This window comes from Taurulus bubalis (genome assembly GCF_910589615.1).
Source record: "Taurulus bubalis genome assembly, chromosome: 5".
NCBI lineage: Eukaryota > Metazoa > Chordata > Actinopteri > Perciformes > Cottidae > Taurulus > Taurulus bubalis.
The window spans coordinates 24,803,315-24,818,238 of NC_136593.1; positions in this window are offsets into that span (position 1 = coordinate 24,803,315).

Genomic DNA, 14,924 nt, shown 5'->3' on the forward strand with positions numbered 1-14,924 from the left:
CACGGGGAAATTATGGTGTTTGACTGTGTCTTGTCCCTTGTGCAATAAAGTGTGGTACGTTACCAGTTAGGCTCCTCTGATTGTGCTGTTGGACACGCTCAAAGGAATTAAAGGGACAATTTAGTGAAACCTTTGAGCTGCAGTTCATATCTTAGATGTGCAGACATTTAGACAGAGTGTAGGTGATTTAGAGCTGGAAATGAGTACAAATGTGCCCACCATGCCAATTATAATTGCAACTAGTGACTGTGTTGTAAAACTGAGTGACAAGGAAGAGAGCCCTCACTGGCTTCCCACCTTCAAAGAGGAAGTTGGTGGAAGACATCAAGCCAATCAATGGCAGCGGTAGTTCATATTCAACATGCATTGGCTGACAGGAAACAATGTGAGGGAGGGAGGAGAGACCCAATATTAGCAATGCCTGTCTGAGCAGGCATATTTCTATCTGGTTCTGGTGTGTACACAAGTAGCCTAGCTTTAAGCACAGCACTTGAGCAAATGTACTTGGTTAGATGGATTAACTACAGTGATACAACATCTGGGTCTCTAGACCTTTAAACCCGAGTTTAAACACAGTGCAACGAGTTATTCTCTTTGAGGTGCAAGCAATTAACAGGAGGGAAAAGTGGGGACTACTTTCAGCAGCGGATTAATACACATGTACTGCTACCGTCAGTGTTTGTTTCAGCAGGACAGTGTATGTGGGTTTTGGGGGAAATAAAAGTTAACGCTGACATGTTGTCACGTCAGTCGTTGGTCATCAGTCTCATCACTCGCTACTGAGGTGAGTCAAATGAATGTCAAACCAGCTCTTTTTCCTGAGACTGACCAAGTGGTTTTGTTACCCAAACCTAACTTCCTCTGAAGACATAGTTTCTTTTGAACAGACAGTATGCATGTAAGGAATGGAAGCTGACGTTTCTGTGACGTCCAAAACTGATGCCAGAAGGGAACCGAGAGCGTCGTAGTTTGGGTCACTGATTGTTCAGACTGGTCGATCCCATCTGACTATCTGTCTTTCTCTGTCTTCAGATCAACAACAAGATGTCCCACACAGAGACAAAGACGTGTGTCATTCATTCACAAAGTAGAAGAGTGATGTGATCAATACATGACTGTCTGCTTGTGAAAGATCGGGAATAATACTGTGTTTCCTGGTTTGTTATCCAGCTTTCACAATGATGGTCAGGGCCAGTTAGAAAATGTTGTTAGTTTAAATCCTGTTTCTATTTGAGCTTTTTTTCTGGTTTGCTCTCGATAAACCAACCTGACATTTATCTGACAGCCGTACTGTAGCTTTAAGTCATCTCTCGCCTCACGTAGTGCATCTAGATCTAGATTCATCTGATGACGTTGAGAAGAGATGTCGGCCTGCACCCCAATATAAATATAGAACAATACATCTAAAACTCTAATAATGATGAAGCAGAATGGCGTTGGTGCTGTTCACAGCAAACATGGACTTGAATTGAGCAGAAAGTCAGATGATCTCGTGACCTCACTCTCTATTTGCGGGAGTCCCAGAGGACTGAGAGGTAGAGTTCATCCTGGACGGGTCACAGGTCCGTCACAGAGAGACAGACAGACGCTCTCATTCACTACGGACGATTGACCTGAGAGGAAGCTGCAGAAAGAGAAGATTCAAGGTTTTTATTTGGTCATTTGTGCCTAGACCAACAGTCCAGACAATTTTTTTTTCATGAACATGAACTATCCAGACAGAAGAACCCAGAACTCTGTTATCCCCTCTTGCTGCGGGCCAACAGCATTAACTCCCACATCCTCACTGATATACAGATCACAGGGATTTCTTTGGGGGACTGGACCCCCAAATAACCAGCTGTGTTGGACTCTGCGGCCCTCTAGTGGCTCCAAAGAAAAGAGCACTTCAATGAACAAAGATGAGAAGTCCTTTGACTGGATATACAGATGGAGAGGTGCCTGTAAGGAACAGTGGCAGTCAGTTCAATTGGTACCACTGAACCTGTCCTCCAATTACACCTGCCCTTCTTGTATATTTGGCAAAATAAGTAGTACTAGATTAAAGTGCTAAATTCCCCGTTCTCACCAAACACATTTTTTCATGAAATTATTTGTAACCATTTTGTAACTCACATGGTACAAATGCTACAAAGTAAAGGCTAAAATACATCCATTTCAACAGAGGTATAAGGCCAGAGGCATGCAACTTACTCACCATGCGTGCTTTACTTTTGTGCCTGAGAAAAGAGAGATGGAAACAAAGTCTCAAAAGTCACAAGGTTTCTTTCAGGCTCTCAGATGAGAAGAGGCCTTGGAGCAGTTGATGTTCACCATTGACATTATGGCCTGTGGCCCATAACTTAACATCAGAATCTGATGCGTGGCAGATCTCAAACCGGGCTGCACGCTTAGATCAGTAGTTCTCAAACTGCCCCACCGCCCTAACTAAATTGTAACAAAATGGTCAATGCTGAATTTTTATTGAAATAACAACCTTTTGTGACTCCTCCATCTGTGCTTTTTCAAATTATAGTGTAGGAGCTATTTACTAATATTAAAAGTTATTTTTTGTTCACAAGTGGTATTGTTGAATTATAGTTGTTTACTTAGTCTTTAGATTTGTTTGTTACTTGGGTAATGTTGGGGGCACCTGGGGTACTTAAACCAGCAGGCGGGTACAGGACCGGGATGCACCTATAGGCTTATGATTTTTTACCAGCACATCGCCAGCCTCAGATCAGCACTGATAATATAAATCCTTATATTCTGCACATATTCTCCATTACTCTTCATGTCTATTAAAGTTCAGGTTAGCGAGGTCAGTATAACACAGCTATGCAGCTGGAGTTGGTTGTGTCTATGAAATGTCCAGTTCTCAAGGGAAATCAGTCACACGCCTGCACACTTCAACACTCACAACTGTTTATCAGTATATTGAAATTAGGGAAGCAGACTGGTCGTTACACGGTCCAGTCTTGTGAGAAAAGTTGAGAACACGGGATTCTCCTCTTCTTGACAGGATAGAGCGAATCAGATGTTAGGACGAGGCGAGACGAACCTGTGAACGATAACGAGAGAAGTTGTTGAACTGAGTTCTTCCGGAGGCTACACCAGGCATCCAATAATTGACACACGCTCTGAGGGAGAGGCAGCATGGGGCGTTTGTTTGTTTATTCGTTTGTTTGATTGTTTTAAGTTACAATAAATAGCAATGAAATCAGACTCCCGCATGCACCCTGCATTATTTTGGCTACGTCATTAACTAAACCTACGGTGCATCAGTGGCTTTTTGATATTGGCTTATTTTCTTTGATTTATATTAATTTCTTTTATTCACGGGACAAATGGCCATTACAAATAGAATAAGCCACTATGACCATGGATCTCCAGCTCATCAACCTCTGCATCAATGGATGAATTAGTGGAGCACTATAATGCATCCTTGAGCAGTGCTTTTGATCTCCATGCCCATGTCAAGTCACGTGAAGTCAACTTCTCACACTCCGCTCCCTGGTTCACACATGAGCTGCGGAAAATAAAAGCAGCTGGGCGTGCCCTTGAACGACGCTGCAGACACTGCATCAAAGGGCCTACTCCAACTCCCTTAAGGATGCTCGCTCACGGTTCTATTCCAGCGTAATCAATAAAAACCCTGGCAACTCTAAACAGCTTTTTTCTACAATAAATCATCTTCTGAAGCCACGACCATCCTCTTCAACTGAGGCTACAGAGAAGCAATGCAGCAGCTTCATTGACTTCTTCAGAACAAAGGTCACCAATCTGGGAGTTCGGTTTGACCCCCACCTGCCTTTCCTGACCATATCAAATTCCAGTGCAAAACCTCCTTTTATCATCTAAAAAACATCTCCAAACTCCGCCCCACTTTAACCCTGTTAGACGCAGAGAAGCTCGTCCACACCTTTATCTCCTCAAGACTGGACTACTGCAACTCACTCTACATTGGGATCCCTGACAAGAACATCCAGAAACTACAGTATATCCAAAACAGCGCTGCCAGGGTCCTGAGGGGAGTCCGGAATTATGACCACATATCACCCATTCTCCACTCACTGCAGACACTGAACTCTTTTAAGACTGGCCTAAAAGCCTTTTTATTCAGGAAGGCATTTTTTACCTTGAGTTAATTTATTGTCAGCTATTACATTCTTATTTTTTATTTTTATGGGTTGCTTTAACTATGTTTTAATCGGTTTTATTTGTTTTTACTACATGTACTAGATTATTTTGAAGGAAGAGTGCGATAAAAATGAAATGCATTATTATTATTATAATAAATACAATTGCAATCAATTTCAAGTAAACCAGATTGCTCCATCAGAGAAAAATGAATAAAATGTGCAATCACTTTGTTAGAACAATGCAAATAAAGTTCTATCTGATATTTGTAGGAGGAGCAGCTATTTATTCAAGAAAATTAAGAAAACGAACAAAGAAAGAGCAGGAGGACTTTTCTCTCTGCAGGACCTGTGTTCTTCATGGGTCTCCAGGACTCGTCCCGCTGAGGACATTTCTGTTGAAGAGCACTTTGAGGAGATAGCAGAGGAGATAGAGGAAGGTATTGACGAGGTTCAGGACTATGCACAGGAGCCTGAGGAAAGTATTATGGAGGAGGTTCAGGAGCAGCCCTCTGTCTCCAGCAGCAGAGAAAACTACAGCTACATTTCCATCAGTGAGGTAAGAAATACAATGAGAAAGTCAAATAATGCAGCTGATACTTCTGTCAAATTTTGTTTATACATCTCACCTTCATCGTCTTGAAGGGACAGTTTGTAATGTTTAGTGGGGTCAATTTGCAGAAACGGGATATAAAACTGATAACTATGTTTTCATTAGTGTATAATCAACTGAAACTAAGAATCTTTCGTCATGTTCCTGGCCTACATTTCCTAAGTGAACTAACTAACTAAACTAACTGTGACTCATAAGGCTCACTTCTCCTTATTGTTCATATCCCTTCTTAAGTATCGTATTTTACACATAGACATTTCTTTATTTACAAGTGTCGGCGGTTTTAATCAAAGCTTTAATAGAAGCTTTATTGCATTATGGGAATAGAGCATCCAACATTAAGCACTCGACCCAAAGCGACTGATAGTCCGTATATCTTAACCTCTGCTGCCCCGATTATCACCACTCTTTTAGTATCGGTTTCTTGTGAGCTTCTCATCTTTAAGAAAGCATCATGCAACTATTTTTTTTAAAACACTAAACTCACAATATGAAACAACATCTTTATACTCAAAGTACAAGAGTTTCATTTTCAAACACCTGATATCTGGCTATCCGTCAGTGAAAGCTCAAATACATGACATTATAAATGGCTTCACAAGATCAACAGAATACATTGGAAGCCTGCAAAATAAAATGGCTGGCTGAGCAATCAAAAACAAGTAATATCATCAAGAGACATTCAAGTAAGGATATCAAGAGGTACACGATGAGGAACCATCCTCATCGTGTACCTCTTGGTGGATCACAAGGATAGATCACCAAATAAACAAACGCACACAAATAAAGCCCAGGTTAGTTTGAGTTTGCTTAATAAACTACTTAAATACTTAGTCGTGTAATCAGCAGTATACAAAAAAACTCATCATTCCATCTGAAAAAGAGACTCAGAAGTTCAGACATTTCCGCAAAACAACCTTTCATAGTCACTGCATCCCAACTGCTGAGGTTAATTTAGATGCGCACAGAACATCCGTCTTTGAAGAGCTCTCGCTCGAATAGACGATCTTTGTTGCCACATGCGTAATCTCTTTCATGTTTAGCGTTGTAGCGCATAATGCTTGTTGGTGTATTATGCAGTGGTAATTAAGGAAGTCGGGGAAAACATTGTCCTGTACTAGGCAATACATCTATTCAAACGGCCGACCATTGCAGGTGCAGCATCCATGGTGATTGACATTAATTTGCACACTAGGAGCTGGGTTTTGTCTAAAGTTTTTTTTAAATTATGATTAGTTTTTAAATGGCATGGGATCTACCCGCACTACCTCCGCGATCGACTGGTAGATTGCGATCGATGTATTGGGCACCCCTGGTGTAGTGCACGACTTTGACACCCTGTAGAATCACAGAGGCCTTGTTGACATCATCTGGAAAGCCCATTACTCACTGACTTTGCTAGAAGCCATACTGATCCCTAAAACTATCTGTGTTTATGAAATGTGAGGCTCACACTAACACTTCTGATCCCATTTCAACAGGTGATGCTGCTGCGGCTTGAAGAGAGGCTTATTTGGGTTCCTCTTTCCAGCTCATAACACTTATGCTAGATGGGCCTTCAGAAATATCTTTCACTTATGATGTTAACGTATTGCCAGCCATCGGCTCCCCCAGAGTGAAGGGTTGGGCCTCATCTGGTGCACTTTAAAAAATGATGTCAGACAATTGCCAAGTAATCTCTTCCACTGTTAGGCTTTTAGCTCACAGCAGAGATAACTTAACAATATGTATATGTAGTTTATTGTAAAGATCCACAGTTTGTACAGTTTTTAGAAACGTACACTAAAAGACAGCAAATTATCAGTGATATAACATGGAAGGAGATTAAATCTACATACTTGGGTAACTGTCCAAAGCAGGTTGAACGCTGATTGGCTGACGCAACTATGACTCGCGCGTTTTTTTTCAGCAGAGTTGGGATATTTCAACTCGCCCTCTGTTCGCGCCGTGTCCTTCGCTCTGTTCGCCCCGCGTCAAACGTGCTATTTGCGCCGCCTCAAACGAGTCTATCGCGTCGCCCAGCGAAAAATGTGCGCCACGTTTGGCGTGAACACGGCATAAGTATGTTGCGTTATAAAGAATTTGGTAGACAAACACTAGACGTCATTCCTCCAACAGACTTTTGCGTTCCAAAGAATCACACTTTCACTGATTGCTTTGAATCGCTAGACACAATTTAGGCAGTAAATAAACTGATAAATAAAGGCTACATGGAACACAACAGTGCTGTAATACAACGTCACAATAAAGGGCTGAATTCAGTCTTTACTAATTATTAGGCCTACTTTAAGTCGTAGGTAATCAACTTGGTGAATGCCAACGTTTTCACACTTTTTTTTTGACACTGACAAGTGGTTATGCCGAAATGTTATGTTTGTTTTTTAAATAAAAGTCAAATAATATCTCCACTTGTCCTCTCCTTATAGGTGTCAGTCGGTGCCACGAGCTGCCAGTGCCAATTTTATTTTTGCAAATCTTATAGAATGTGTCTAAAACTCTGAACTATTTTTCTGGCTCAGATCTCTTAACCATTTGTGGCGAAAGAGCTCTGTTCATTCAATTGAATTATTCCATGTATCTGTTTTTAATAAAGGCTTAAAGACATTTCAGTATTTCACTTCACATTCGCACAAGTTTAATTTCCATAACACCGAAGGAATGCTGTTCGCTTACCGCTGTTCTGACTGACACGTGCCTAAAATGTCGCTTTCTTTCATGGAAAACAACATTCAGTGATGGTAGACATTTAGATGTTGTGTGTATCAGGTTTTCTGTTCCCACATTTAAGATATGAGAAAATGTTTAGATTAACTGTCTATCTTATTGTGTCTTTTCTACAGCAACGAGCGCGGCCATCACACCCATTTCCCCGAACAACACTGAGATTCCTGCGTACGAAGCGCTCTACAAATGCTGAGACCGGATTCGTCACCACATTTGTTCTGCAGTTTTAATGTTGGCTAATACATTTGACATGCTGTCATTGATGCTGCAGTAAAATTAGTGATTTATTGTAGGGCTAAATGTGATGTACAGTTATTTTTATAAATGTATAAACTGTTTGTGTTCCTGATATATTGTTTGAGTTGCATTTCTGAGTATTTCCTTTAGCAATTTGTGTTAATGTTGTCTGTGAACTGCAAAGTCAATAATGTGAAAGCTTAATTCCAAGGTAAATTAACTAAATGAACATTTAGGATTGTGTGATAATCTCTGAATGATGGAAGGATCTCAAAAAGAGAATTTAGATATTTGCTGTAACCTCAAAGTCAAGATTGTGGAGCTTTGAGCCAAGACTGTAACCCCTTCAACCACACATTTGTAAGTCGTCATTAGTGTGATAAACTGGTATAAAAGAATATTTTTAAACATCCAAATCATTCAGTTTTGTTGAACATTTCTTATCAGGATCAGTTTGAGTAATTCCTTGGAAATGGTCCACAACAGTACAATGTACTGTTACTTTAATTAGACTCTGGTAGGTGGCAACTTATTAACTGTTCCATGAATGAAGTTGTTCAAATACATCGTTAGGACATGTCTTGTGTATGAGATGCTGCTGGAGTTTCTGCAGAGACACGTGAAGATCCATCCGTCTATCATCCCTCGGTAGCTCACGCAGGTACGCAAGCACGCGCGTACGTCAAAGTCATGGAATCAGAACGGCGAATTCTACCGAGACTATATAAAGCATGCAGATTCTCTAAATCGTTCCTTCGCACTTCAACTTCACAAGAGTCAACCTGCGAATTTTTTTCTGCTGCAAAGCTGAAATCTTTTGAAAACCTGATCGCCTAAAAACCTCCTGGAGAACCAACGTTTGAAGAACCGACCTGAAGAAAACCGAAAACACACCTGCTGACTGAGAATCTCGCTGAGGACACCTGCTGACCAGAGTTTCACAGTAGCTTATCAACTTTTTAAGGTAAGAAATATTATCATTTCATGTCAAATGTGTTTATTTATGTTTCTTACATGCTCAAAGGGGTATAAAATCAGTAAATTAATGTTAAATGTTGAATAGAAGGATCGTCATAAATGGAACGTTGGGCTTTTTCTTGGCAAAAAAAAAGTTTGAGGTCACTTGACGTTTTTTCGGTGTAAAATAATAATTATACAGTCAAACCGGAATATTTTTAGCACAAAATGTGTGGAATGTGTCAACACTTGTATCGTGATAGAGAAATACAGTTATTTTTGTCTGCGGGGCTCATATTTTCCAAATTTGCCGTCGAAAATGTGGAAAAAAGATGGCCGCCGTGCCGTTTCTGTCCGTGACGTCACTAAGTCTGCAGCGTTGAAACTACAATTTTCCAAAGATGGACTACAAAAGACCGCATAGATACTTCGTCCATGTTCTTACAGTGTTGGTTCATGCAGACGACATGAACAACACGGTTCATAGTATTGTAACGACCCTGGGGCAGGAAAGCTACGAGACGTTAGCTTGCTTTAGGTGTGTTTATTAAGGAAACAACCGAACCAGGCTACTGTGGGCCGTAGCCTACGCCAAAACAACTGCTCCGGGTCATAGACTCGCTCTCAAAACGGCTCATAACACCACAACAACATCCCACCTCACTCGCTCTGCCAATCACAGGCATGCTCATAGGTAGCTACCATGACTGACAGGCTTCACAGCTACACAGCTCATGAGACGTTCACTGACCTCCTGAACATAACATTTATAACATAACATTCATAATTACATTTATAGCACAACAGGTTAACATTACATGCCCGTTACAGTATTACTTAATTATGTAAGCTTTTATATTGAGTACTTTAACGGCACGCTAACTGGGGTGTATGTGTCTGGGGCTTTTATTGTCAAGGGAAAAAGAAAGAGGGGAGTAAATGTTCAAGAAGTGTGTGTCAAGAGCCTTGCGCTATTGTTTTATTATTATTGTTAAGTATAGGCGCAGAACCCTCGGCTACAATAACAACATAGGTAACCTGGTTCAAAGTCTTACTTTATTAACAAGGTTGAAATAGAAATTAAAGCAGGAATATAAAGTGAAACCAAGGGATTGCCACGGAGTACAAAGCTACTGAACTGTCTGTCTCTCTCTCCCCCATCAGGGTGTGAACCCCAACAGCTGTGAGATTATTTATATATCATGGAAGTGGGGACTTTCTAATACATGTTTTCCTCCTCAGCCACTGAGCGCACTGCCGAGATGCTTCCCTACTACCCGGTTGGCACTGGTGGTGGGGACTGGCTTCAGGAGGCTCAGCCTCCTACAGGTAGGGGAAATAGCGAGCAGCAGTTCCCTCCACCTTATTACTGGGGGGAACAAGGCCCTGCTGCTCCTTTTCCTTATGTTACTTTCGCTGCTCCTGATGCTTTTCTCCTTGCTTTCCAACCTGATGCTCCTCCTTTCGCTGATCCTCCTTTCGCTGCTCCTGATACTCTCCTTCTTGCTTTCCAACCTGATGATCCTCCTTTCGCTGCTCCTGATACCCTCCTTTTTGCTTTCCAACCTGCTCCTCCTCCTTTCGCTGCTCCTGATGCTCTCCTTCTTGCTTTCCAACCTGATGCTCCTCCTTTTGCTGCTCCTGATGCTCTCCTTCTTGCTTTCCAACTCGCTCCTCCTCCTTTCGCTGCTCCTGACGCTCTCCTTCTTGCTTTCCAACCTGATGCTCCTCCTTTTGCTGCTCCTGACGCTCTCCTTCTTGCTTTCCAACCTGCTCCTCCTCCTTTCGCTGCTCCTGATGCTCCTCCCACTTTCCCTCCTGCATTCCCACCTGCTTCTTCTCCTCCTTTTGCTACCCCTTGTGTTTTCCCTCCTGCTGCTCCTTGTCCTCCTCCTGCTCCTCCTCCTGCTGCTTCCACACCTGCTGCTCCTCCCACTTTCCCTCCTGCATTCCCACCTGCTTCTTCTCCTCCTTTCGCTACCCCTTGTGTTTTTCCTCCTGCTGCTCCTTGTCCTCCTCCTGCTGCTCCTCCTGCTTCCACACCTGCTACTCCTTGTCCTCCTGCTGCTCCTCCCGTTTTCCCTCCTGCATTCCCACCCGCTTCCCCTCCTCCTTTCGCTACCCCTTGTGTTTTTCCATCTGCTGCTCCTCCTCCTGCTTCCACACCTGCTGCTCCTCCTGCTTCCACACCTGCTGCTCCTATTCCTCCTGCTGCTCCTCCCACTTTCCTTCCTGCATTCCCACCTGCTTCTTCTCCTCCTTTCGCTACCCCTTGTGTTTTTCCTCCTGCTGCTCCTTGTCCTCCTCCTGCTGCTCCTCCTGCTTCCACACCTGCTGCTCCTTGTCCTCCTGCTGCTCCTCCTGCTGCTTCTCCTCCTCCTTCCCCTTGTTTTTTTCCCCCTGCTGCTCCTCGTCCTCCTGCTGCTCCTCCTGCTGCTTTTCCTCTTGCATTCCCAGCTGCTGCTCCTCCTCCTTTCTCTACCCCTTATTTTTGTACTCCTACTGCTCCTCTTGCTTACACACCTGCTGCTCTTTGTCTTCCTGCTGCTCCTCCTGCTGCTTTTCCTCTTGCATTCCCAGCTGCTGCTCCTCCTCCTTTCTCTACCCCTTATTTTTGTACTCCTACTGCTCCTCTTGCTTACACACCTGCTGCTCTTTGTCTTCCTGCTGCTCCTCCTGCTTTTCCTCTTGCATTCCCACCTGCTTCTCCTCCTCCTTCCCCATGTTTTTTCCCTCCTGCTGTTCCTCTTCCTGCTGCTCCTCCTGCTTCCATACCTGCTGCTCCTCGGCCTCCTACTCTTGCTCCTCCTGCTTCCACACCTGCTGCTCCTTGTCCTCCTGCTGCTCCTCCTGCTTCTCCTCCTCCTTCCCCTTGTTTTTTTCCTCCTGCTGCTCCTCGTCCTCCTGCTGCTCCTCCTGCTGCTTTTCCTCTTGCATTCCCAGCTGCTGCTCCTCCTCCTTTCTCTACCCCTTATTTTTGTACTCCTACTGCTCCTCTTGCTTACACACCTGCTGCTCTTTGTCTTCCTGCTGCTCCTCCTGCTTTTCCTCTTGCATTCCCACCTGCTTCTCCTCCTCCTTCCCCATGTTTTTTCCCTCCTGCTGTTCCTCTTCCTGCTGCTCCTCCTGCTTCCATACCTGCTGCTCCTCGGCCTCCTACTCTTGCTCCTCCTGCTTCCACACCTGCTGCTCCTTGTCCTCCTGCTGCTCCTCCTGCTTCTCCTCCTCCTTCCCCTTGTTTTTTTCCTCCTGCTGCTCCTCGTCCTCCTGCTGCTCCTCCTGCTGCTTTTCCTCTTGCATTCCCAGCTGCTGCTCCTCCTCCTTTCTCTACCCCTTATTTTTGTACTCCTACTGCTCCTCTTGCTTACACACCTGCTGCTCTTTGTCTTCCTGCTGCTCCTCCTGCTTTTCCTTTTGCATTCCCACCTGCTTCTCCTCCTCCTTCCCCATGTTTTTTCCCTCCTGCTGTTCCTCTTCCTGCTGCTCCTCCTGCTTCCATACCTGCTGCTCCTCGTCCTCCTACTCTTGCTCCTCCTGCTTCCACACCTGCTGCTCCTTGTCCTCCTGCTTCTCCTCCTCCTTCCCCTTGTTTTTCCCCTCCTGCTGTTCCTCTTCCTGCTGCTCCTCCTGCTTCCATACCTGCTGCTCCTCGTCCTCCTGCTGCTCCTCCCGCTTTCCCTCCTGCATTCCCATCTGCTTCTCCTCCTCCTTTCGCTACCCCTTGTGTTTTTTCTCCTGCTCCTTGTCCTCCTCCTGCTGCTCCTCCTCTTCCTCCTGCTGCTCCTCCTCTTCCTCCTGCTGCTCCTTGTCCTCTTCCTGCTGCTCCTCTTCCTCCTGCTGCTCCTCCTTCCAAACCTGCTGCTCCTCGCCCTCCTGCTGCTCCTTCTGCTTTTCCTCTTGCATTCCCACCTGCTGCTCCTCCTCCGTTCTCTACCCCTTATTTTTGTACTCCCATTGTTCCTCCTGCATTCCCATCTGCTGCTCCTCGTCCTCCTTCTTTTCCTCTTGCATTCCCACCTGCTTCTCCTCCTCCTTCCCCTTGTTTTTTCCCTCCTGCTGTTCCTCTTCCTGCTGCTCCTCCCACTTTCCCTCCTGCATTCCCATCTGCTTCTCCTCCTCCTTTTGCTACCCCTTGTGTTTTTCCTCCTGCTGCTCCTTGTCCTCCTCCTGCTGCTCCTCTTCCTCCTGCTCCTCCTGCTGCTTTTTCTCTTGCATTCCCACCTGCTGCTCCTCGTCTTCCTCTTCCTGCTTCCTCACCTGCTGCTCCTCATCCTCCTGCTGTTCCTCCTGCTCCTTGTCCTCCTGCTCCTTGTCCTCCTGCTCCTCCCTCTTCCACACCTGCTGCTCCTCCCTCTTCCACACCTGCTGCTCCTCTTCCTCCTGTTGCTCCTCCTGCTACCTCACCTGCTGCTCCTCCCGTTTTTTCTCCTGCATTCCCACCTGCTTCTCCTCCTCCTCCTCCTCCTTCCCCTTGTTTTTTTCCTCCTGCTGCTCTTCCTCCTGCTCCTCCCTCTTCCACACCTGCTGCTCCCCGTTCTCCTCCTGCTGCTCCTCTTGCTTCCACACCTGCTGCTCCTTGTCCTCCTGCTGCTTCTCCCGTTTTTCCTCCTGCATTCCCACCTCCTCCTCCTTTCACTACCCGTTGTTTTTGTGCTCCTCGTCTTCCTCCTGCTTCACATCTGGTGCTCCTCGTCCTTGGGATGCTCCTCCCACTTTGCCTCTAGCATTCCCACCTGCTGCTCCTCCTGCTTTTCCTCCAGCATTCCCACCTTCTCCTTTCGCTGCCCCTGAGTGTTTCCTCCTGCTGTTCCTCCTGCTTTTCCTCCTGCTTCTCCTCCTCCTTTCGCTGTTCCATAATCTTCTCCTCAAAATGTTCCTTAAGTTTTTCTCATGCTGCTCTTGACTATTTTGTTGCTCATTTTTCAACATATGGTTGTCAGGTTTGTCTCTTTGGTTCTTAGATCTGCCGCGAAGAGGCCGAAGTGGAATTAACTCCCCACCTGCTGCTCCTCCTCCTTTGGCTGCTCCGCCTGCTTTTCCACCTGCTGCTTCTCCTCCTTTGGAAAAACAGGAGGAGCAGCCAAAGGAGGAGGAGCAACAGGTGGAAAAGCAGGCGGAGCAGCCACCTGTTGCTCCTCCTCCTTTCGCTGCTTCTCAATCTTTTCCTCATGCTGCTCTGCTTGAGCATATGTTATGTGTTAATCATATGTTTGCTAGGTCTCTTTGATTCTTAGATCTGCCTCGAGAACGTCTTTCTCCACAGGTTCAACTGGCCTTAATATGGCAAAAAAAGGTAAAGTCTCTCAAATAAATTATTAATTGTAATATTCAATACGTCAAAGATTATTTTCCCTACTAACCATTTTGTCTCACTTAAACTCATCTTACTCTGGATGAAAAAAGTAAGTATGAGCTTCTGTTTTGCAATAGCACATACAAATGAACATTCAACACAAATATATCAATATTAATAGAATATGCAAGGGAGGCCAGAAGCCTAAAAGGCTGTTTGTCCATGGAGCATGCATGCTTTCCCTAAATTTAAATAATGTAATAATTATATGTGTTTTACTAACCATGACCGTACTTCACTTTAATCCTAATCCACCACCTGAGATGCTGCTGTTCACTGAGGATGAAGAAGGTAAGTTAGAGCTTCTGACATGGAAACAGTGTGACTTAAATAGTCTATAATGTAAAGATAAAGTAGGAAATGTGTGTGTAACGTGTTCCTTACCCCCGTGGCCACTTCCCACACCTCTCTTTGCAGCTGAGCCCCAGCACCCGACTTTGGCCGGGGAGCCATCCGGACCTAACCTACCTGCTACTCTTAATGTTACTTCTTTTAATAATCCAGACATGACTCATTTTACTCCCTCTATTGTACTTAAAGTAATATGTATTAATTCCTTTGAGAGGAACTCAACGTACCTCCAGAGTTGCCTTGACAAGGGAGCAGGAGAGAAGTGCTCTTCTGTGTTTCAGTGGATAAGTGTCACGGCCGCTTCCTAGTCTCTCCCGGTTCCTGCTCACCTGCCTGCAATCAACTCATCGCCTCCAGCAGATCGACCCCGGCTCTCAGTGCCAGATGGCCTCAACTACTGTGGTAGGTAATCACCTGCTTCTGGCTTCTCTAGTTTTTTGCTTTTGGTTTTTGGAGATGTGATTAACAGCCTTTTCTCTATCCCTTATTTCTAGTTTTCGATATCATCGTGCAGCTCGTGCCTTTTGGAAATCCTGGGACCCGACCGAATGGATGTGGAAGAAAGGACAAA